The 26,265-nt window shown below is 39.5% G+C and overlaps 1 protein-coding gene across 1 annotated transcript in view; it reads right to left on the bottom strand.

Moving 5' to 3' along the window:
• Nucleotides 1-26,265, bottom strand: part of LOC126334540 (oxidized purine nucleoside triphosphate hydrolase-like) — a 77,340-nt gene that overhangs the window by 9,112 nt on the left and 41,963 nt on the right. The window lies entirely within an intron of this gene.

Genomic DNA, 26,265 nt, shown 5'->3' with positions numbered 1-26,265 from the left:
GGTACATCTAGAAATAAGCACAATGGTATAGGAAGCTATGATGGTTCTACATTGAATATACATAAGAAAAGTTGTATATAAACTAACAAAGAGGCATGAGAAAAGAGAGAAAACAAAAGCAGGAGATAATGTTAATTATGATGATCAATAAGAAATGTCAGTATAATAAATACTCTAATGAATCGAAGGATAGTGGGACGTGAATAGTATATGTTGACATAGTATCTATTGAAAGTATAGAAGTTGAGAAGTAGAGGAGGACTCTAGGGAGTAAATGATGTACAAAGAATAAATACGAAGCTTCAGATAGATTTATATCTTTGCCAGAAAATACTTAAATTATGTTATACATAAAAATGTATACTAGGATAATGAAGCTTGAGGCCTACTCATAAAGGATAAGGGGGGCGTACACAACGTTCACCAACTATAAAGGGCAGGTGTACCTACGTGGAGATAGGACGAGGAGTGTACCTATCAGAATGGATAGAGGAAGAGCTCTCATAAGTTCAACCCACAAGTAAGGAATAGGTGCTGATACTAGGTGAAGGGGACATTATCGTGGCAAAAGTCACAAATTTTATAGGAATTATTCTGGAAGGTATAAATTCTATGAACGACTAGCATTATTGTGTTTTGTAGAAATAAAAGAGTGTCAAAAGAACACTTTTATTTCGCGCAGAGTTCCTCCAGCTAATGCAGAACAGTACATACTAGGAAAAAAGGTAGTACAAAAAGATAAGAATGGAAAATAGATTACTCATGCATCATAAACACCTGAAGTTTTCGATTGAAAAAGAAAATAAAGAAAAGTGGAAAGGTCCTCACGATTCCTAAATATTAAAAAAGCTGACTAAAGCGGTCTGCCTATATAAACATATCGATGAAAGGGAAGAAAACTTAGTTGTGAGGATGAGGCATTACCTTGTCATGAGAATGGGTAGATATAGAATAGCATAGTTTTGGTTGATGAGTAATTAATGATGGATTGTAACCTTGAAATTTATGGAACAATGAGATTTTTGTTACACTTTATTCAATGAAGCTTTTGTGAAGTGAATATTTGGCAGATTATGTAGTACTGCTGGTTATGTATTGTTGAGATATCAATAGTTGTATTGTGGTACTGTTGAAGTTTATTTTGGTGAAGAGTACAGATATTGTAAACATCACAATATTTCGATTATAATGATGATGAATTAGTGAGAGATATAATTAATCATAAAGGAACAGATGTTTACAAAAAGTTATGAGGAAATGTGAAGAGCTAAGCTCATGACATGAGACTAGCGGAATAGTAGTAATATCATCTGTGCATTTACAATAGAAAGTTAAACCAATGGGTACTTAGTATATAAGTCCAACACTATTTGAACGCTTGAGAAACACACAGTTACATTGTCATTGAAATTGTGTCAGCTAATGCAAAGTCTTGGTGTGGTTGGGGTTAAAATTTGTGTACATTAGCTAATTGATTACTATTATTTTTTTTTTTACTAGTGCGTCTTCTTTAGTATTATCTTACAATTTGGTATGATACACACTGTCTGTGTGTCCTTGTAGAAGTACTAATTTCCTTGAATTACAAATAATTTCTGTACTAATTATGAAATGTTTTGTCCATAATGTATTTTTTTTAACTCTTGATATATCAACTTTGTGCCTGACATATTAACTCCTCTCCTTGAGATAACGTATACACTCAGTAGTCTGTAAAGATTCTACTCCGGTCCCACTTATAACATGAGATGTAGAAAACTACATTCTGTTTACCTGATCACGACTGTGAAAACTAATTTATTTAATTACTTCTGTAGTGACAGTAGAACAGTCAAATATTTTAATATGAAAATTAGAATATATCAGATGATGGAGCCTAATAGAAGAGATGAACCACAATGGACTGCAATGGTGAAATGAGAGCCATGTACATTTCAGGTATGGAAATGAATGGGCCTTGGAACAAGGAAGTTTATTCAATGATTCAGTTCCTACCAGTCTGACAGTAAAATAAAAATTTTCATGTGTTGACCAGATTCAATGACAAAATTCAAAATTACTTGTAAAACACTTGAGCATTAGTGAAGTCAAATGTTATATCTTAAAGGAATCGTAAATTTAAAGACATTTCATTCTCTATAAAATATAAAAATTAGATATTTCAGTAACTGCACAGTGTAGTGTTATGAGACGAGTTCTATTGGAGCACAAAAAACACAGTTTTATAGAACATTTTGAATTTGGAAATAATATTTCCAAAAACTTTTATTGTTTATTGTAAATTGGCACTTTTGTCACACTGATGGCAGAATTCTGCTCACATATGATGCATACATAAATACATAAGTCTTGTGTGTGTGTATTGGGGGAGGGGGACACTTCATGTCTGAAGATGACTGCAGAATGGTTGGAAACTGTGACAATATCATTGCTTAATGAAATAAATAAAACAACAGAAAAATGCAACTGCTATGGGAATCAGTTATACGGGATGTCCTAAATTTTCAGGATTGAAATTATGGAAGGCAGAAGATCTTTAACTCAGTATTTTGATTCAGTGGTTGTTAATAACTATTTCAAGCAATATGAGGTCTTGAAGCCACCATGTGTGTGCTCCATAACCAACAAATGTTGGGGGCAATACATTTAAAAACGATACACAATCATCTCTGACATATACACAAATGGAGATTACCACAGTTTACAGTTCATGACAGAATGTTGACGATGGAGAATTAGTAACTATATGAAATTCCAGATGTGTATAATGTATGGTGGAGCAGAATGGAGTGCCTAGTACCTGAATAAATGTACACAGACAATTTCTGCAATAGGCATCATCCAAATTGGAAGAAATTCATCATTGTGCATAGACATGTATAAGAAACTGGGACATTTAAACCACAGAGGTACTCAAACAAATAACTTCACACAGCAGAATCAGATGCAAAGATGCTGGATTTTGTGGCTAAAGATTCATCAACAAGCACCTCACCACCTGTCCTTGAAACACTCACTTCAAAGAACAGAATATAAAGAGTACTGTTTGACTAACAATTACATCTCTTTCATAAACAATGTGTGTAAGTTATGGGCCCCAGAGATCCATTCTGTCAACAGATTACCCATTGTAGTTCTGCAGAGCCAAACTTCTTACGATTTATATCGTTCACCAATAAGGCATCTTTTAACTGTGTTAGCTTTCAACTGCCGGAGTGATGAAAACCAATGTACAATTTTTTTTATTTCGGATCACCAGCAACAATTCCATAACAACTTGTGGACAGGAACTATACGAGATCAACAAATAAGACCTTACTTGCTACCACAAAGATTTGACAGTGTACATTACCTGGCATCACTCAAGATTGCTGTAGTAGTGGTTTCAACACTACTGTGCAGATTGCTACTTAAGCATTAATTTCCATTTCCACCCAGAACAATAGATGCCCTCAGAAGAGATGGACTGGAAGGAGAGGTCCTATCCCATGGTCAGAGCGATTATCAGATCACCCTCCTGTGGATTTTTTCCTTTGGGGTCAGAGGAAGTCATTGGTGTATGTAATTCCAGTTGACACTAAAGAGGAACTGGTTGAGGGTCCCTAACTGTCTATCTCATTGTACACCACAAAACAGGAATACTAAAGAGAGTGTGCCAAAATTACATGTGACATTGTAATGCATGTACTGAGACTGGTGATTATCACTTTCAACAGTTGCTATGAGCTAAGTAGTTGCTACAGAATGTAATTTGTTTACGTCTATAAAATCTGAATATTCAGTTTGGAGCAATAGCACCTAATTCCTAAGTACTCAATTTAGGGTCCTCTACTACTTACATAATTTCGATCCTAAAGATACAGGACATCCTGTTTTCGGACCAGAAATTAATACAGTAACACCCGACTGTGAGATTCTAAAAATTTTGTCAATGAGAAAGGAAGAAAGGAAGGAAGGTTAGAATTTAACATCCCATTGACAGTGCGATCATTAAAGACAGAGCACAAGCTCAGATTACAAAAGGATGGAGAAGGAAATAGGCTGTGTCCTTTTCGAAGGAGCCACCCCAGCATATATGCCTAGAGCATTTTTTATCAACATCATCACAGAATTAACAAACAAAAGAACAGTAACATAATTATTATACTTTGACATTCCATCTGAAAGTGCAAACCATATTTTACGAATACTACTGCATTAGATCAGAAGAAACACCTCAGTCTGTGGGCCATGCGAGCCTCAGTGGGTGTAAAATTTTTGCTCCTCCATGTTACATTCCTGAATATTCTACCAATCCAGAAAGGATCTAATCTGTGTCAGCACTAGAAGCTTGACCAGACACCTCACTGCTTCTAAAGCAGAATTTTACTGATGTACCATCAAGCCACATTATTATGAACATCTACCATTATGGACCTTCCAGTTGTCTATATTTGACATTAATAGACATCGTAACCCCTCATATCTTGTCTAACTTTTTACTGTAACAGTGATATGAGACCCTGATGGTATTCCACAACTGCCATTCCTCAATCATTTGATAACCAATGAAACATCATTTGGCATATATTTTTCTGGTATATTGCTTCTGTAATGTCACCCGAGGAGCAATGTGTTAGAGCATGGCTGGTGTCTCGCAACAAAACTGCAATGCTGTGAGCCGCATTGACAAATGGGAGACACTGGGATAGGTATGCTCAGAAACATTTGTTAGGCCATTGCATCAGCTCTTCTACTTAGGGCTTAGCACAAGACCACACATCCCAGTATGCGATCATTGAATAAGACAATAACATTGTCATCTAGTAAGCCAGCTGCGTGATCAATGTATTATGTAGAACTAAACATGAAAGTTATTGTTAAATGTACTCTGTGTGAGACACTTGTCATCTATATCAGTGATAAACCAATGTTCGGAGGCAGTTGTAAATACTCATCACATTCTTGTGAAAGTGGACTGAACAAAGATAACTAATTCTTCTGATCTAAGTTGTAATAACTAATATTTTATGTATCATAGTACTCACTCAGTCTACTCCTGGAGAAAAGCAACGAGTGTGTTTCTGTCCATTACAACAGCCTCAAATTGCAGTTGCTGACATCATTTGATAAAGCTCTCGTGTTGTGACATCCTTCAAAAGAACCACCAGATAGATACAGACATCCTCCGTTACGCCCTTCATTAGCCATAAAACTTTGTCAGCTTTGGTACTATTCAGGTTCACTGTGTTATATGCACCAAACACACTATAGATATGACTCATCTTTATGACAGTCAACCTTGTTCTTCACTTGTTCTTTGGCAATGCACATTGTTGTCATACATGTTCTTCGTTTCTGCCTGGAAGTTGTCCCAACACTTGAGCTTTCTCACTGCTGGGCAGTACAGTCCAAGTACAGACAGACATTGCATTTAGTGATAGGGTCAAATCCCTTTAGTCATTTTGGAGACACTGGCTGGCATCTCCTGAAATCATTGCTGGATGTGTAAGCTGCATCTGATTCTTTTGTATCCACTGATACCTTGACAATGTGGATCATAGGAGGAAAGTATTATTTGTATTAGGGTTCCTGTCTGTGAAGGCAACTGCTTTCATATAGCCTTATTGAGCCCACAGCCGTGTCAATGTCCAAAGATGTTTATTGGTGACAGAAAGACTGACTTTTGAAAAAGCTGTGAAACTTGCAGTCACAATACTAGAAGTAAAAATAACTCTGTATAACTAATGCATCCCTGTGTAGGGTTCAGATGTATGTAATCTATAAGTATTACTCAACTGAGGTATGGCTGTAAAATAACTGGAATATTGCTGCAAAACATTGTATTTCAAAAACATACATATCATTGTCATTCTCAATATACTCCCCCCTCTATATCACTACAATGCTTCATGTGAATTTTCGCAAACGGAAACAGTGCTGGAAGCCTTTCTCTTGGCCTTGGGGAATAGATAAGAGTTGCATGGTGCTAGGTCAGGCGAATAAGGTGTGTGATCTAACACAGGGATGCTGTACTTCGTAGTAACATCTTAACAGACAATGCTGTATGACTCAGTGCGTTGTCTTGATGCTGAGGCCATGACTATTTATTGCACACTTCAGGTTGTTTTTCCTTATTTTCTCATAGAGTTGAGCAAGAACCCCAATGTAGTAAAGCTGATTAACAGTCTGTCCTTCAGAAACACAGAGAAGATACACAATCCAGGAATATCAAAGGATACAATCACGACCTCTCAGAATCTTGATTTGCTCATTTGAGCTTTTTTCACTCTCCGTGAACTTGACCCCTTCCAGTGCATGGATTGGTGCTTGGTTTCTAGATTTAAATGAAAAACCAAGGTTCATCATATGTTATCACTATTGCAAAGAAATTAGGATTAAAGTGTCAGTGCTAACATTTTCATGAGCTTCTTTTTGTTTGATCATGAGAATTTAAGTGCCAGTTTCACACACATTTTTCACATATTAAAATAGTGATGTAAAATATGCCTTAGACATTCTTTGTCAATTCCTACAGTTTCAGCAATTGATTGAACACTCAACTGACAGCCATATCCCATCAGAGTACCTACTTTTTCAGTATACATCTATACTCTGCAAACCACCGTGAAGTGCATGGCAGAGGTACATCCAACTGTACCAGTTGTGGAGTGCAGGAAGAATGATTGACTGAATATCTCTGTACGTGCTGTAATTATTCAGATCTTATTCTCACAACCCCTATGTGAGCGATATGTAGTGGATTGTAGTATATTCCTCGAGTCATTGTTCGAAGCTGGTTATTGAAAATTTATTAGTTGACTTTCTCTGGATAGTTTACGTCTATCTTCAAAAGTCTGCCAATTCAGTTCCTTCAGTATCTCTGTGACACTCTCCCATGGAACAAACAAACCTGTGACCATTCATGCTGCCCTTCTCTGTATAGATTCAGTATTCCCTGTTAGTCCTATTTGGTACGGGTCCTACACACTTGAGCAATATTTTAGAACCATCGCACAAGTGATTTGCAAGCAATCTCCTTTGTAAACTGATTGCACTTCCCCAGTATTCTAACAATAAACCAAAGTCTACCATTTGCTTCACCCAGGACTGAGCCTATGTGATCATTCCATTTCATATCCCTACAAAGTGTTACATTCAGGTTTTTGTATGGGTTGGCTGATTCCAACAGTGACACATTGATATTACAGTCATCGGATACAATTCTTTTTCTTTTTGTGAAGTGCACAATTTTACATTTCTGAACATTTAAATCAAGTTGCCAATCCTAGCACCACTTTTAAATATTATCGAGATCTGACTGAATATTTATGTAGCTCCTCCCAGACAGTACCTCATTATAGATACTTGCATCATCTACAAAAAGCCAGAGGTTAGTATTAATATTGTTCGCAAGGTCATTAATATACAACATGAACAGCAATGGTCCCAACACACTTCTCTGGGGCACACCCGAAGTTACTTCTGCATCTGGCAATGACTCTCCATGCAAGATAACATGCTGTGTCCTTACCAAAAAGTCCTCAATCCAGTAACAAGTTTCACTCGATATCCCATATGACCGTACTTTTGAAAATAAGCACAGCTGTGGTACTGAGTCAAATGCTTTTCAGAAATCAATAAATAATGCACCTACCTGACTGCCTTAATCCAAAGCTTTCAAGATGTCATGTGAGAAATATGCGAGTTGGATTTCACATGACAGATGTTTTTGGTATCCATGCTGGTTGCATGGAGGAGGAGAATTTGCTCGAGGTACCTCATTATGTTCGAGCTCAGGATATGTTCTAATATTCTACAACAAATCGACGTCAACAATACTGGGCAGAAATTTGTGGATCACTTCTACTACCCTTCTTGTAGACGAGTGTGACCTGTGCTTTTTTCCAAGAACTTGGCACAGGTTTGTGTTTGAGAAGTCTAGAATAGGTTATAGTTAGAAGAGAGGCTACCTCAGCCATAAATTCAATACTGAATCTGAAAGGGATTCCATCGGGCCCTGGAGCTTTGTTCAGTTTTAATGATTTCAACTGTTTCTCAACACCACTGACACTAATACTTACTTTGCTCATGTTTTCCGCCGTACTAACATTAAATTTGGGCAATTCTCCTGGGTGTTCCTTTGCAAAGTAGCATTTGAAAATAAGAGTTACGCATTTCAGCTTTTGTTTTGCTACCCTCAATCTCAGTTCCTGTCTCATTCACTAGGGAATGGGCTCTAATTTTGGTGTCACTAACAGCTTTTACATACAACCAGAATTTCTTTGGATTTTGTGAAAGATCATTTGACAATATTCTACCATGGTAGTTACTGAAGGCTTCACGCATTACTCTCTTGACAGCCAAATGTGTTTCTTTCAGCAGCTCTCTACTTATAGCCCTATGCTTTGCTTTACATCTATTATGCAGTCATCTATGTTTCTTTAGAAGTTCTTTACAATGACTGTATACCAAGGAGGTTCCCTCCCATTATGAACTCTGTTATATTGGGTACATATGTATCCAGTACATGGCCAACTATTCTTTTAAACTTGAGCCATAGTTCGTCTACATGCTCCTGCTCTGTGCTGATAGTTTTAAGTTCCTCATTGAGATACTACCCTACTGATTTTTTTATGTATTTTACTGAACATATATATCTTTCTTTAGTTGTCTTTTGTACTTTGGTAATCATTATTGCCACAACTATGTCATGGTCACTGATATCAGTTTCGATGTTGACATCCTCAAAGTGCTCATGTCTAAAAAGAAATGGTTCAAATGGCTCTGAGCACTATGGGACTTAACATCTGAAGTCATCAGTCCCCTAGAACTTAGAACTACTTAAATCTAATTAACCTACGGACATCACACACATCCATGTCCGAAGCAGGATTTGAGCCTACGACCATAGAGGTCACGTGGTTCCAGACTGCAGCGCCTAGAACCGCTCGGTCACACCGGCCAACACTCATGTCTATTTGTTGTCATTTGATCCAATATATTTCCATCATGAGTGGGATTCTAACTACCTGTTCTAGATAGGTTTCAGAGAAGACATTTAGTAATGTTTCACAGAATGTCTTTTCATGCCCTCTCATAACACAACTGTAATTTTCCCAATTAACTGTTTGACGAGTAAAGTCTACACCGATGACTATTGGGGGAACTTATCTACAAGTGCACTGAGGTTTTCTCTGAAGTTTTTGGTTACATCAGGAGGTGAGTCTGGTGGGTGAAAAAAGGATCCAATCATCATTTTGTGCCCACCCCTGATACTGAATCTTGCCCAAACAATCTCATGCGTGGCTTCAATTTACAACTCAGTGGATTTGAGTTTCTTGTCAACTGTAACAAATACACCACCTACATTTCCCATCTACCTATCCTTTCGATATAAACTTAAATATCCGCAAAATCTCACTGCTATCAGTTTCTGCTTTTAACCAGCTTTCTGTACCTAGTATTATGTGGGCTTCACTGCTTTTCAGGAGCACTTCAAACTCTGGTACTTTGTTGCAAATGCTTCAGCAGTTAACTATTAGGATTTTAAAACTCTCACCTGTGGGAGGTATTTCTCTTGATCTTACACTCATCCTTCTGGATTTCATGCAGCTATCGTTATCTGGATTGGATAGAGTGTCACCTAACCTGAAAAACCTTTGTGTGCACTCCACAACAATCAGCTACTTGAGTAGCAGCCTCTGATGTGTAGTGCACACCTGACCCTTTAAGGGGGACCCTAAAGTTCCCTACCCTATGGCGCAAGTCCAAGAAGTGGTAGCCTAGCTTGTCACAGAACCTTCAAAGTTTCTGGATCAGTACTTTCATTAGATTCAGAACCAAAGGGCCATGATACATTCTGGGGACAATGCTGCAGATTGTGAGCTTCTTTGAAATGCCATGCACAGGGCCGGTCTTTTCAACCTTCTCTGATAGACCTCAGAACCCAGACAACAGGCATTATTAGTTCAAAATGCACCACAGTCTGTACTTGATTGCATTGTCTTCTTCCAACAGCTGCTGGAATAGCGTCGTCAACATGTTGAATGAGACCCCAGGCATACATAATGAGTGCACCTGGTGTTCTTTCCTGTCGCTTGGTGCCATTTCCCTATGTGGCACCATCATATAGACACCTACCCATTTGCATTTGCCTCCTCTTGACCCCAGACAAAACAGGTTTCTCCACAACAGCTGAAGTGAGTCCCACTGGCTCAGCTTCAGTTTCAGTGAAAGATAGCACCTTGAAGTTGTTAGTTAGGGGGATCAGTATAACAGGCAAGTCCTCTCTGCTCCCCATCGACACTGTACAGGACATGGGGACCAGCCTGGTATTCACTTAGGGGGATGTGGAAAACCGCCTAAAAACCACATCCAGGACAGCCGGCACACCAGTCCTCGTCGTTTATCTACCACTAACATGCCACTCACAGTCAAGTGGATGTGTAATGACAGATCCCATACTTTCTGCAGAGGAGACAGAATAGAAAGGAGTGGACAGTACTTGAGGTACCCTCAGTACTGGTACCACACGTACATGACTCTCTGGAGCTCTATCAACACAACTTGCAGCAGCTGCCCATCATCTGACAGTAGTGAGGCTGATTTCCAGCGGCTTACGAATGTCAAACAACTCATTCAGTGTTGGTGAACAGCATTCATAGTGGGTCTGCATTTTAGTTGATGTGATGTATTGCAGGACACTGAACAAATAACTTTTAATTAATCCTGTTGATTTTCTTTTAATCTCTTGAGCTACAAAATTGCTAGTTCCCTATAAGAATTGATGCAAATACACAAAACAAGATTTATATTGAGGCAACAGAAACCTGTGGTAAAAATTACTAATTTCTTAAAGCTTTTCAAGGTTAATTATAGTTATTAGCAAACTCGAAAATAGAGTTAATTTACAATAAATGTATATAATATATACTACCTTTTAAGGGAAAATTAGATGTTAACACAATATGTTAGCTGGAATATCTGATACAGTAACCAGATCACAAATGCCAATTTACCTTCTTCTTCTTCTTTTGCTTGTACCTTGTCCCACACCTTTCACAGGGTCAGCATGGTCACAATTGGATTTGGCACGGTTTGTCTGAAGGGATGGCCAGATGCCCTTCCTACCACCGCCCGGTACCCCCCAGGATGGAATCAGTGTACCCCAGCTGTCTGCATCTAGTGTAAATCATGAAAGAGTGCGAAAATGTTTAAAATGTCTGCGAGACATGTAACAGGCAGGACGTGGGGACTAGCCTGGTATTCACCTAGGAGATGTGGAAAAATGCCTAAAAACCACATCCAGGACAGCCGACACACCGGCCCTTGTCGTTAATTTGCTGGGCATAGTCCATCCAGAACCGGCACGCCTACCCGAGCCCAGGAAGCAGCACATTAGCGCTCTCGGCTAACCTGCCAGGTCACAAATGCCAATTTACTTAAAAACTGGATTATGCACAGGACAATGATAGCTTCCGAAAATTCTCAAAACTACACATTTTTTTGTGTTCATATACAATGACACTGAGAGGTGATCTATTCTTTGGCAGTAACTGTGAACCACAAATGTTCATTTGCTACGAAATAAGTTAAGTACCCAAAACGCTCGTATCAATAACATGCAAAAATAACCTACTTCTCACATAATCATGCAATGAAATTAGAGAATGATTGTTTTGAATGAGGGTAGTCCTGCTCTCAAAAATTTTAAAAGAGCACAAATAACTAACAGTCAGAGTTTATTGCACCACTCACAAATGTTTGAAATTTCACAATATATCACAATACAAATGAGTATTTGTATAATCAGTGAAAGATTATGCAGAAGCAAGACAAACAGTAAAATATGTGAACCTATATTTTCATCTGTTTTTGATGTTGAAGGGCGTGTCATCTTCAACATCTTCTGGCCTACTTGGACTGCTCAAAAACTTACACACGTGATAAGCAGTCACCACACACTTCTTATAGTACAATATAGGTTTCAGTAAAAGTTTTTCAAAGTTTCATGTGAAACTTCATGCCAATCCTTTTACCTGGCACAACAGAATTACAGCTCTTACACAAATGGAGGCCACGGCGGCACTGATTTGTTACACACACCAGAGATACCAAATTTGACTGAGAAGGCTTCACGCTGCACAGCTATTGGTTATTCACTTTTGACATATACATAGTCCATGACAGCATCATGCTCATTATTTTATAACCATACCTTGTACATGCTGTAGTGGGAACCTACTTCGTCACATGACTAGATACAGCCATGATCCAGTTGAAAGTAATGTGTGTTGTTACCTCGCGGTGCAAGCACAGAAAGTGAACGCAGAAAATGTCTTCACAGGCAGCTGCAATACCTTGCTGTTATCATCATTTCAAATTTATTGTCGATGAGGAGGAAAAAGAAGTGACAGTGTAGAAGGAAAATGTGATAGAAAGTATAAGCAGAACTTGAGTATGCCAGTATTGTTCAGAATATGGCAAGAGTTTTAATGGGTGAATAAATAACCAGTCCATCAACAGTGAACTCTTTAGTCTAGCCTACCATTATTGATCCACAGAAAATTAACATGAATATTTAGGGCACAAAGAAATATAAGTTAAATTCAAATAATAAGTACAAAAATATATAAAGAACAAAGCACAGAACTTTATAGGGCATTGCAAAAACTTTTAACGTGCTTAGTTTTATTTTTGTTTAATTCGCAGGCTTGCTACACTTGAGATTTTGATTGCAGGATCATTTGCTTTCACTTTGTCTACCACTTTGGTGGTACACTATTTTATTTATTAAACACATTAAGCCAAATTCCGAGAACTATGAAAAAAGCTCAATAACACGCTTGAGTCAATTAATGGCAGGAAATGTTCAAAAAATTCGACCAAGGAAATGCAAAATCTGTATACAACATTGTAAAAGGAGGTGAAACACTGATATATTCATATGAGATGGAAACTAAGCCAATCAATCATTTGTGTTACATGATAATCAAAACCAATGTATGTTCATTCAGAAAGCACTTCCAAGAAAACTGCCTCTTGTTTCTTTGGTTGCATTTGACTTGTTGTGGCCATTTCTTTGAATGATCCTCTGAGTGAAAGTGCCACCTGCTCTGCCAGATGCTAGGTTAGCTGCAGGGCATAAGTGTGACAATGTGCAATACATCCCTACGACAGATAACAAGCATTATTAGTCAGCGTCATGCTTGTGCCAAACCCCCGGAAACAGGTCATTGGGCCCTCTGTTGGCCAAAGTAGTCAGGTAGAGTGAACCCTGCATAACAGTATTTAATGTTTTGCAGAATAAGGAAGTGCACAGTACAAAAGAGGACTTCTGAAATTTTCACCAAACTATATAGTAAAAACACAACTTCAAGTATGAGCTACAGCCAACAAATTGAAATGCTAGAAAAATCCATACTTTGCCCCACAAATGTGCTGCCAAAGTGATGTTCTCTACAATCTGTTTCAAAAAAGTCACATTCTGCAAAAAACTAAGTGTTAATTTCTCAGTCTTATCTTAATGTAATAAACCTTCAAAGAAACAATACCAGGAACATCATAACAAAAATCACAAAGTTACAAAGCGTGAATCAAACAATGGAAAATTTGAGTCAGGTGTGTATATGTGTGTGTGTGTGTGTGTGTGTGTGTGTGTGTGTGTGTGTGTGGTGTGGTGTGTGGTGTGGTGTGAGGGGCGGCACATGCAAGCGCGCATATATATGTCTGTCTATTGTTGACGAAGGCCTTACCAGCCTAAAGCTGTAATTGTGAGAGTCTATTTGTTGAGTGTATCTGTGACTCAGCATTTCTGCTATATGGTGAGTAGCAACTTTCCTTCTCATAGTATAGTAAAAAAGTGTGGATTTATTGCTAGTTTCTTCCTCATACTGTAAAATTTACTACCACATAGGATGTGAGTTCTGCATCAAACCACTTCATTTCTGAAAATTGAAATCATACAGGTGTTAACCATTTTTCGGATGTGCATCCAGCACATTTTTAATTCATATTGCGATACTTCTGCTGACATCCTTTCAGCCATTCTCAGGATGAGTTGCTTGCAAGCTTTTAAATCACTTTATGCAGTGTGGGTAAACGTGCTTGTGTCAGAGAGAGTGCTGTTGCTAACAAGGGCATCAGTCATTGATTAAAACTGATGCATCTAAAAATTAAACAAAGCAAGTGCCGAATCGGCAGATTCACAGAGTGTAATGCATGTGTTGTTGATCATTATGGATGGCATGGAGACTTAAAATATTTACTTTTAGAGTGAAGTTGTGAAATAAGGGGTTTCCATAATTTGTTGAGCTGGAAACGCTCGTCTCTGTTGAGCAGATTGTCTGTTTCCACTGCTCCCTTGACCACTGAACTCAAGTAAGGTGAGGCTGTAGTCAGTATCTTAACTTTATCATAATCCATGGAATGCCCTGTGGAAACATAATGTTCAGTCACTACAGATTTATTAGACTGCCGAAGGTGGGTATATTGCTGATGTTCAATGCAATGTTCTTTTACAGTGTGTATTGTTTGTCCTATGTACCCACTATCACACTCACGTGGAATTTCGCAAATGCCCACCTTTTATAAAAGCAGATTATCCTTCACAGATTCCAGAAGAGCTGTCGTTTTCACCGGTGGATGGAAGATTACATCCTCTTTATGCTTCTTCATTATTTTTGCACTTTTGATGAAATATTTCCATCATACAGTAGGAAGATCATAGACTTGCATCTCTTTCTTCTTGCTCCTTTTGACAGTTGGTGTGGTGTATGCACATGCAGAGCTTTCTTAATTTGATGTTTTGAATATCCATTCTTACGGAATTTTTCTTTCAAGTGTATCAGTTCACTCTGTAGGCTGTCAGAATCAGACACTATGTGAGTCTACATACTAAATTTTAAGTACACTCATAGTATGTGAAGGATGGTGACAACTAGATGCCTGCAATTATAGTTGGTGTGAGTGGGCTCCAGGTTAATGCTATGTCCTAGAAACCCATTTTCCATAAGTCACACTAAAACATTTCCCATTCCATTCCAAATTTGATATTTTTATGGATGAAGTTAGGATGTTCAAGAAACTTGACCAATTTGTCTTTGCCAAACTGTGAATGTGTCACTGCCATCTCTCCACAACACAATGCAGAGTTGACTGCTTTTTCTTCGAAATCCTCCGTAAATAAATTAGAGAGAGGACTGCTCATGGCAACACCGCCAATCTCTTCAAAATCTATGCTATCAAATAAAAAGAAAATGGAGTTTAGCGCATGCTTAAATAATGCCATTATGTCTGCCTCAAACTTGCTGCTGATCAGTGAAAGAGAGTCAGTATTAGGTACTTGGTGAATAAGGAAATGACGTCAAAGCTGACTAATAAATCAGAGCTGATAAGTTTCAAAATTTTTAACCTACAAATAAAACTGGATGATTTATAGATAGGACGTTCATATTTACCTACAAAAGGTGTCAACAATGAGGCTAAATATTTGTCCAATCAATAAGTAGGTGCAGCAATGTTACTATTCATCTAAACATCAAAGCTTTTAGTATCTGCTCCCAGTGTGGTTTATAACTTCCATTTTCTTCTGAACCATTTTTTGTTTTTATTTATGTATTATTTTATGGACCTTTGGAAGGCTGTATAATCTTGGTGGTACAGAGCTATCCCCCTTCAATCTGCTAATAACTTACTTGGGTAGAAAGCTGGAATTCAGAAGTGTTCTTTGAACACGTGCAGTGGAGCAATCCTTGTCAATATTACAATATGCTGTATTATTAAGTAAATTGTACATTTTCTCTATGTACCTGCCTTTCAGCAGCAAAACAGGAAGGGCTGCCATCTGGGAATCAATCTGGAGTTTACAAACTGCACCTCTTTCAGACAAAGATATGCTGCTTTTTTTGTTTGGATAGTATCTTGTTTGTGCTTGACTTGCTTCATGCTTTGTTTCTCCAGCAGTGTCATCAGATAATTATCTAATGGGTTCTTAAATTCCTTTGATAAAAGATGTTAACGGCAGAGGTTTCGGGGTAGGAGCAAACTTCAAGCCCTTTCCTACAACAGCGAACGTCGAGTTGTTCAGGTTCCTATTCGATAGATTAAAAACTGAACATTTAAAAGACGTTTCTTACCGAGACCCAGCACTCAGGCAGTCAAGCTTTGCAACTTGCCTTGCAGACGATAGAGTTTTGATTGGTCCAGTGTGGTTTTAGACAAGTTATGCCATCAGCCCATTCCCACGTAATACAAGGGAGGCTAGCCGTTATCTTGAGGTGTAAGTGAAAAAACTCTTCTGATATCAAATCCAACTTTGAGTGTACCTGATTCTTTATTTATCTTTAACCTGTGCGAAGCTTGCTTTACATGTCAACTTAAGAGCACTGGCAGTCTTAATGAAATTCATGAAAATATCAAAGTTACAATGGAACGGAAAATGAATTGCTGTCTGTTGTTCCTGGATGTATTAGTTCAACATAAGGAAGACAGGTTTTTAGGAAACAGCATTAACAGTAAGCCCACTCATACCAATCTATAACTGCAAGCATCTAGCTGCCAGCATCCTCCACAAACTATGAATTAACTTAGATTTAGTACCTAGGGCACATGTAGTGTCTTTAAGCACACACCCCACACCAACCAAAAGAAGAGCAAGAAGAAAGAGATGTAAACTCTACGGCTTTCATATTGCATGTGGGAAATATTTTACCAAAAGTAGCAAGAACAGTGAAGCAGCATAAAGTGGATATGATCTTCATTCCAACAGCCAAGATAGCACCTCTTCTGGAATCTGCAATGGATGATCTTCTTTTACAAAAGGCAGCCACATATCAAAATTCTGTGGGAGTGTAATAAAAGGTACATAGGACAAACAATATGAACTCTAAAAGAATGTCACATTGAACTCCAGCAGTACACCTGCCTTCTGCAGTCTAATAAATCAGGAGAGGCTGACTATTGCTTTTCCACTGGCCATTCCATGAAATGTGATAAAGCTAAGATACTGGCCACAACATCATCCTAATGGGGTTCGGTGGTCAAGGAAGCTCTGGAAATACAATTAGCAGACAACCTGCTCAACCGAGACATGGGTTTCCTGCTCAACAAATCATGGAAACCTGTCATTTCATGTCTACTCTCTCAAAGGAAATATTCTGTATTCAAGCCATTAAAAATTATCAACAACATACTTATTAAACACTGAGGATTTGTTGATTCTGCACTTGCTTTGGTTTGCTTTTGGACATGTCAAGTTTAATATATGACTGATGCACTTGTTACCAACAGTGCTATCTCTGACACAAGTTTGTTTACTCCACAGTGTGTAAAGTGATTTAAAAACTTGCAAGTAACTCACCTTGAGAGTGGCTGAAAGGTTGTCAACCAAAATATCAGAACATGAATTAAAAATATCCAGGATGCATGCCTGCCTGACAAATGTTCGAATATTCAATCTGCCAGGAAAACTTCAAGAAAGTTATTTAACATATTTTAAACAAATATTCACTTGCATACTATTTATTACATAAGACTGTATTATGTATTACATCCCCCCCATGAACCATGGACCTTGCCGTTGGTTGGGAGGCTTGCGTGCCTCAGCGATACAGATGGCCGTACCGTAGGTGCAACCACAACGGAGGGGTATCTGTTGAGAGGCCAGACAAACATGTGGTTCCTGAAAAGGGGCAGCAGCCTTTTCAGTAGTTGCAGGGGCAACAGTCTGGATGATTGACTGATCTGGCCTTGCAACATTAACCAAAACGGCCTTGCTGTGCTGGTACTGCGAACGGCTGAAAGCAAGGGGAAACTACAGCCGTAATTTTTCCCGAGGATATGCAGCTTTACTGTATGATTAAATGATGATGGCGTCCTCTTGGGTAAAATATTCCGGAGGTAAAATAGTCCCCCATTCGGATCTCCGGGCGGGGACTACTCAAGAGGATGTCGTTATCAGGAGAAAGAAAACTGGCGTTCTACGGATCGGAGCGTGGAATGTCAGATCCCTTAATCGGGCAGGTAGGTTAGAAAATTTAAAAAGGGAAATGGATAGGTTAAAGTTAGATATAGTGGGAATTAGTGAAGTTCGGTGGCAGGAGGAACAAGACTTCTGGTCAGGTGACTACAGGGTTATAAATACAAAATCAAATAGGGGTAATGCAGGAGTAGGTTTAATAATGAACAGGAAAATAGCAATGCGGGTAAGCTACTACAAACAGCATAGTGAACGCATTATTGTGGCCAAGATAGATACGAAGCCCACACCTACTACAGTAGTACAAGTTTATATGCCAACTAGCTCTGCAGATGACGAAGAAATTGAAGAAATGTACGATGAAATAAAAGAAATTATTCAGATAGTGAAGGGAGACGAAAATTTAATAGTAATGGGTGACTGGAATTCGAGTGTAGGAAAAGGGAGAGAAGGAAACATAGTAGGTGAATATGGATTGGGGCTAAGAAATGAAAGAGGAAGCCGCCTAGTAGAATTTTGCACAGAGCACAACTTAATCATAGCTAACACTTGGTTTAAGAATCATGAAAGAAGGTTGTATACATGGAAGAACCCTGGAGATACTAAAAGGTATCAGATAGATTATATAATGGTAAGACAGAGATTTAGGAACCAGGTTTTAAGTTGTAAGACATTTCCAGGGGCAGATGTGGACTCTGACCACAATCTATTGGTTATGACCTGTAGATTAAAACTGAAGAAACTGCAAAAATGTGGGAAATTAAGGAGATGGGACCTGGATAAACTGAAAGAACCAGAGGTTGTACAGAGTTTCAGGGAGAGCATAAGGGAACAATTGACAGGAATGGGGGAAAGAAATACAGTAGAAGAAGAATGGGTAGCTCTGAGGGATGAAGTAGTGAAGGCAGCAGAGGATAAAGTAGGTAAAAAGACGAGGGCTGCTAGAAATCCTTGGGTAACAGAAGAAATATTGAATTTAATTGATGAAAGGAGAAAATATAAAAATGCAGTAAATGAAGCAGGCAAAAAGGAATACAAACGTCTCAAAAATGAGATCGACAGGAAGTGGAAAATGGCTAAACTGGGATGGATAGAGGACAAATGTAAGGATGTAGAAGCTTATCTCACTAGGGGTAAGATAGATACTGCCTACAGGAAAATTAAAGAGACCTTTGGAGAGAAGAGAACCATGTGTATGAATATCAAGAGCTCAGATGGCAACCCAGTTCTAAGCAAAGAAGGGAAGGCAGAAAGGTGGAAGGAGTATATAGAAGGTTTATACAAGGGCGATGTACTTGAGGACAATATTATGGAAATGGAAGAGGATGTAGATGAAGACGAAATGGGAGATGCGATACTGCGTGAAGAGTTTGACAGAGCACTGAAAGACCTGAGTCGAAACAAGGCCCCCGGAGTAGACAACATCGCATTAGAACTTGTGGTGTGTGGTGGTGGTGGTTTGTGTTTAACGTCCCGTCGACAACGAGGTCATTAGAGACGGAGCGCAAGCTCGGGTTAGGGAAGGATTGGGAAGGAAATCGGCCGTGCCCTTTTCAAAGGAACCATCCCGGCATTTACCTGAAACGATTTAGGGAAATCACGGAAAACCTAAATCAGGATGGCCGGAGACGGGATTGAACCGTCGTCCTCCCGAATGCGAGTCCAGTGCATTAGAACTACTGACGGCCTTGGGAGAGCCAGTCATGACAAAACTCTACCACCTGGTGAGCAATATGTATGAGACAGGCGAAATACCCTCAGACTTCAAGAAGAATATAATAATTCCCATCCCAAAGAAAGCAGGTGTTGACAGCTGTGAAAATTACCGAACTATCAGTTTAATAAGTCACAGCTGCAAAATACTAACGCGAATTCTTTACAGACGAATGGAGAAACTGGTAGATGCGGACCTTGGGGAGGATCAGTTTGGATTTCGTAGAAATGTAGGAACACGTGAAGCAATACTGACCTTACGACTTATCTTAGAAGAAAGATTAAGAAAAGGCAAACCTTCGTTTCTAGCATTTGTAGACTTAGAGAAAGCTTTTGACAATGTTGACTGGAATACTCTCTTTCAGATTCTAAAGGTGGCAGGGGTAAAATACAGGGAGCGAAAGACTATTTACAATTTGTACAGAAACCAGATGGCAGTCATAAGAGTCGAGGGGCATGAAAGGGAAGCAGTGGTTGGGAAAGGAGTGAGACAGGGTTGTACCCTCTCCCCGATGTTATTCAATCTGTATATTGAGCAAGCTGTAAAGGAAACAAAAGAAAAATTTGGAGTAGGTATTAAAATTCATGGAGAAGAAGTAAAAACTTTGAGGTTTGCCGATGACATTGTAATTCTGTCAGAGACGGCAAAGGACTTGGAAGAGCAGTTGAACGGAATGGACAGTGTCTTGAAAGGAGGATATAAGATGAACATCAACAAAAGCAAAATGAGGATAATGGAATGTAGTCAAATTAAATCGGGTGATGCTGAGGGAATTAGATTAGGAAATGAGATGCTTAAAGTAGTAAAGGAGTTTTGCTATTTGGGGAGCAAAATAACCGATGATGGTCGAAGTAGAGAGGATATAAAATGTAGACTGGCAATGGCAAGGAAAGCGTTTCTGAAGAAGAGAAATTTGTTAACATCGAATATAGATTTATGTATCAGGAAGTCGTTTCTGAAAGTATTTGTTTGGAGTGTAGCCATGTATGGAAGTGAAACATGGACGATAACTAGTTTGGACAAGAAGAGAATAGAAGTTTTCGAAATGTGGTGCTACAGAAGAATACTGAAGATAAGGTGGATAGATCACGTAATTAATGAGGAGGTATTGAATAGGATTGGGGAGAAGAGAAGTTTGTGGCACAATTTGACTAGAAGAAGGGATCGGTTGGTAGGACATGTTTTGAGGCATCAAGGGATCACCAATTTATTATTGCAGGGCAGCGTGGAGGGTAAAAATCGTAGAGGGAGACCGAGAGATGAGTACACTAAGCAGATTCAGAAGGATGTAGGTTGCAGGAGGTACTGGGAGATGAAGCAACTTGCACAGGATAGAGTAGCATGGAGAGCTGCATCAAACCAGTCTCAGGACTGAAGACAACAACAACAACAACAACATGTATTACATAATTACATCAAGAAATGGACTCAGAACCAATGGCATTCAACAGATGGAATGCAAAGTGCTGGCAGCAGTCAGTCTGACACCGCTCATCAGAGAATATGGTAGTGTGTTTGTCAACATTATTTTCTAGCCCTCTTTTTGACCAAGACTTGCATGTTTCATGCAAATGAAACTTAACACAATATCTCCAAATAGGAATTGTAGATGGTACCCACAATCGGCCAGGGACTGCTTCACTATTTTCTTCATGAAGTACTTGAAAAGCAGAATAAGAATATAAGATAGTGTACTACAATAGCAGTGCAACTGTTACTATGTTATACTAATGTATGAACTAGGAGACTATGAAACCCACCATTTGTCTCAATCAGCTTACTACCAGTTAAAGATCAGGGAGATGACATAAAAAAAAAACTACAATTAAGGGACAGTATTCTACTGGGACAGATTTCAACAACATCAAACAATGAAAAGTTCTGGTTGGAATGTTAATAATATTACGAAAAGAATAGACTGCTACTCACTATAAAGACGATATGTTGAGTTGCAGACAGGTGCAAAAAAGAGACTTACACACCGAGTCTGCAGCCAAAACCGACTTCATAAAAGAAAAGGAAACACACACGCACACACGTACTCACAAAAGCGAACACACCTCATGCCTATATTACTGCTCTCCCCACTGCTGCGACCAGAATGCGATGATGATATGTTGAGCAGAAGAAGGTAGTAGGGTGGGGAAGGGAGAAGGATAACAAGATATGTGTGGGAGAAGAGGAGTCAGCACTGCCTGATAGTGTGCAAGGACTAGATGGTGGCCAGACAAGGCTGCATAGTGTGGTGTTTGGGGCTGTGGAGGAGGGAGGGGGATGAGGAGTGGAAAAGGAGAACAGCCAAAGAAGGGGAAAAGACTGGTGGCATTAGCAGAGAGTGGAGCACAAGGAGGGTGGGGGATGTGAACTGCGAGGAAGTTATGAGACAGAGAGGCAGAAACTGTTGGATGGAGGGTGCGGGGACAGTACATTAGCTCAGATTGTGGCCTAGATGATTTCAGGAGTGGAGAATGTTTTGTAAAGATAACCCCAATCTGCACAGTTCAGAGTAGCTGGTTGGGGAGGTGAGGATCCAGGTGGTCCACATTTTGAAGCAACCACTGATATTAAGCATCTTATGATCAGATGCATGTTGTGCCACAGGATGGTGCACTTACTTCTTGGCCAGAGCTTGGCAGTAGCCATTCATTCTGGTGGACAGCTGGTTGATAGTCATACCAATATAAAAAGTGTGCAATGTTTGCAGCAAAGCTGATGTATGACAGAACAGCTTTCACAGATGCCCCAGGCTCTGATGGGCCAAGATAAGCCTGTGACAAGACTGTGGCATGAGGTTGTGATTGGGAGTGGCATAGGGATGGACAGAAAGTTGCAGAGGTAGGGAGGGTGATAGAACACCCCGTTAGGAGGAGTGGGAAGGATCTTGGGAAGGATGTCGCTAATTTCAGGGCATGATGATAGATAATCAGAGTCCTGACGAAGGATTTAGTTCAGTTGTAGCTGGTGTTTGAGGTTGGTGAGAGGATTGGGAGGGGGGAGAGAGTGGGGCATATGACATGGAAGATCTGTTTGTAAACTAGGTGTGGGATATAGTGCCTGTCTTTGAAGACCTTTGTGAGACATTCAGCATACTGGGCCACGGAGCTCTTGTCACTGCAAATATGCTACCCTCCGGTGGTAAGGCTGCATAAGAGAGATTTTTTGGTGTGAAAGGAATGACAGCTGTCAAAATGCAAGTACTGTTGGTGGTTGGTCCATTTAATCTGGACTGAGGTGTGGATGAAGTCATCAGAGAGGAGTTCAACATCTAGAAAGGTGGCACACTGGGTTGAGGAGGACCAGATGAAGCAGATTGGAGAGGACATTTTGAGGCTGTGAAGGAATGAAGGTAGGGTGTCTTGGCCCTGCGGATAGCATCAACAGACTTGAACCAGACCAGGGATTTGGGGTTTGTCATACACCAGCTCTCCTGCAACCACTGCAAAGCTTTTCATATTTGTCTATAGAGTTAATGGCCACTGTCAAACTGGGGCCAAGAATAAAGGGGACCACCCTGTGACCCAACCTGCAGCTGTACATAAATGCTTGATCTGAATGGCTGTTTGAAAAACTGGGCCATCTGGATCCACCCATCCATCACCAGCTTTTCTGAACTGTGCGGATGGGAGTTTTCGTTATGAAATCATCCTGGCCTCAACCTAAGGTAATCTACTGTCCCCACACCCTCCACCAAATACTTTCTGCCCCCTCTGTCCTATCACCTCCCAATTCACATCCCCCAAACACCTCCCCCCCCCCCCCCCCCACTGCCACCCCCTGCCCCACTCACTGTGCTCTGCTCTCTGTCAACACCACCGGTCTTTACCCCTTTTCTGATGCCCTCCTTTTCCTTTCCCAGTTCCTTCCATTCCTCCCTCCTCCATAGCCCCAACGCCGCATCAGCTTGTCTTGTCTGGTCACAATCTAGTCCCTGCATGCTCTGCTGGACAGTGCTGACTCCTCTCCCTCCACCCATATTTTCTATCCCTACAACTTCCCAAACCCACTTCAGATCTCAAGAAAATATATTTTCAACTTACTTCTAGTTGCTGTGTGCCCAAGGAAAGGTTATTTACATCAAAACATTGCAGCATAATAATAATAATTTCAAACAGAGTACATGCAAAAAAAAAAAACTGTATGATACTGGTATTTATTAAGTTAGCCATAAATCAAGATAAATAATAAGTAAAGTGTACCATGATCAGCAAACTAAAATATGTTGGGCTGTACAATGGATTGCAGCTTACTGTTCATATGGCTAAGCAAATAGAGAATAGCACCAACTAATAAATGTAATGCCAGTAAAATGAAAAATCTTGGCAGGGGGCTACATCACCACCAACAAAAACAATGCAAAAAATGGTGTTAGCATATGTAGTTTTCAGAAGCCTCAGTAACAATACATTCAAAGTTGATAATGTACGAAGAGTACAGTACACAAAAGAAATTTTGTTTTACACCCTTTTCACTGTTTCCAACAAAATAATTTGAAAATGCTAGATATACAGGTTGGCAATGGCTGTTTGTTCAGTGTCTACCTAGTCTACTGCAACTTCCTTCAAACATGCATGAATGTTGGAAAGAACAGGCACCGCTGACATTCTACAACCATATTAAATCAACAAAATATAAATTTGTGCTGCTTGAGGTTCTGTCAAACAGGGAGCAGGCTGCACATGCAGGCAGCTGCTGTGGCCTCTGTGTTCCAGTGCTGCGGCACTGTCCTGGTCAAACAGGAGATGCGCACCTGCACTAGACTACCCTTGCCCGCGATGGGCAGTGGGCAGGTTGTGTTTTTCTAGAGAGACCTCAGCTGACAAGATGGTGGAAGAAGCGAAAGACTTAGTACATGCAAATGTATTTCTGTATGATATACAACACATTCATTATAAAAATGTGATAAAGAAAGGCTGGAACATGAAAGGAAATAGGTACATGCCTAAATTAAAAAGGAATTTTCTTTCTTTGTAAGTAAATGCATTGTTGCATTATATACTGGTTACAGTATTAGACAAATATTGTAATGTAAAATATAGTTCAGTTGAGATTATAATATGCTTATGCAAACTAGTGGTGACATTGTAGTATAATTTAAGCTACAAACATGTCCTTTATAACAGGTGTGAAGATATTGTCACTTCACAACTTATTACTAACAAACAGTTCAGAAAATGAACAAAGTCTTGCACAGCATAAGCAGAGCCACACGATGCATGTTTGAGAAAGCATTAGTTCATTTGTAACCAGGATGTTCCTCTCTGTCAATAGATATGCAGTTTGTCTATGAAGTTCCTAGACAACATGCTGTTTTGACAACAGCTTTTGTAGTATCAATTTGTATGTCTGTAGACCTTAAAAAGAGTTGCCACTTTTGAGCGAATATACCAAAAGCATTTTCCACCACTGACGACCCTTGCATACAGTATTTGTCTGTTTATTGATAATTGCCTTGATAATTGCCTTCTAAGGCTCCTGATTCGGGTTAAGGGGGAATCAGACATATCTGAAATTACAACCCTCTATCACCAGTCAGCAAATGAAGGAAGGGCGTGTTTGTTCACAGCAATGGTTCTCGAGACAGAATACATCAGCCATGTATGAATTCATGGAAAAACACAATTTAAAAAATTTTGCTGTCACTGTGCCATCAGAGCTACCCGCGCCAAAAGCAAAAAAACTGTAATCATGGTCAGCAACTTCAAGCACGACAACTGAAAAAAAAGTAACAAAAATGATTTAAGTCATTGTTTTTAGGACACTTCATTCTCAACATGATTCTCATCTATGAAGCCTTATCTCAGTTTTCTTTCATATTTCTTATGTTGGTTGACATAAATACAGTGGTTGTAAAACTTTGTTCAGTTTGATGTCAGAACTGTGATTTATTGCACAGCAGCTGACAATCGCAATGAGCACAGCTCAATAACTGGATCGCTGCATCCTGCCTGTGCTCTGTTGGAGAACAGCCAACCACAGTAGGTAACAGTGCATTCTTACCATGCAGGTAGCCCGTACTTTGTTTGAATGAGCCTTTCATGTGAGTAGTTGCCAGGCTAACCATGCGCTCCTCCCAGATCAACCCAACTTCCATGTGCCACAGTGTCCATGTCCCATACACACATATTCTTACAATTCCTGTGCAGGGAGAGGGAGTGGTATTCCCATCACTTTGTCTTGCTGTGACAAAAATTGAAGTTTGGGTCACTCCAGGAAGTGTGCACGGAGAGCCACAGTCATTAAGGCAACCACTTGCATTAAGCAGGAAACCTGGTTTCAAGTTCCAACTGGCACAAATTTTCATCTGTCACTACCCATTTGTACAGCTGGTGTATAATCATATTCACAATTTGTGAATACATTTGGTTAATTTAATATGGCAGCAGATTGTTCGCACATCCTGTAAACTGACTCATTTCACATAATTCCAATAAAAGAATCATTCAAATGATCTATGGAACATGTAACTAACCAACTAATTAACTAGCATGCATGTCTGGAGGACCTTGTATTAGACTACAGACACAGAAATCCAGACATTGCCAAGCTTTTTTTCATGCCACACCAAGGAAAAACATTGAGAATAATAATGTCT

Source organism: Schistocerca gregaria, chromosome 2 (assembly GCF_023897955.1).
Source record: "Schistocerca gregaria isolate iqSchGreg1 chromosome 2, iqSchGreg1.2, whole genome shotgun sequence".
Taxonomy (NCBI): Eukaryota; Metazoa; Arthropoda; class Insecta; order Orthoptera; family Acrididae; genus Schistocerca; species Schistocerca gregaria.
The sequence above is the reverse complement of the archived record's forward strand: the minus strand, read 5'-3'. Positions and strand labels throughout refer to the sequence as shown.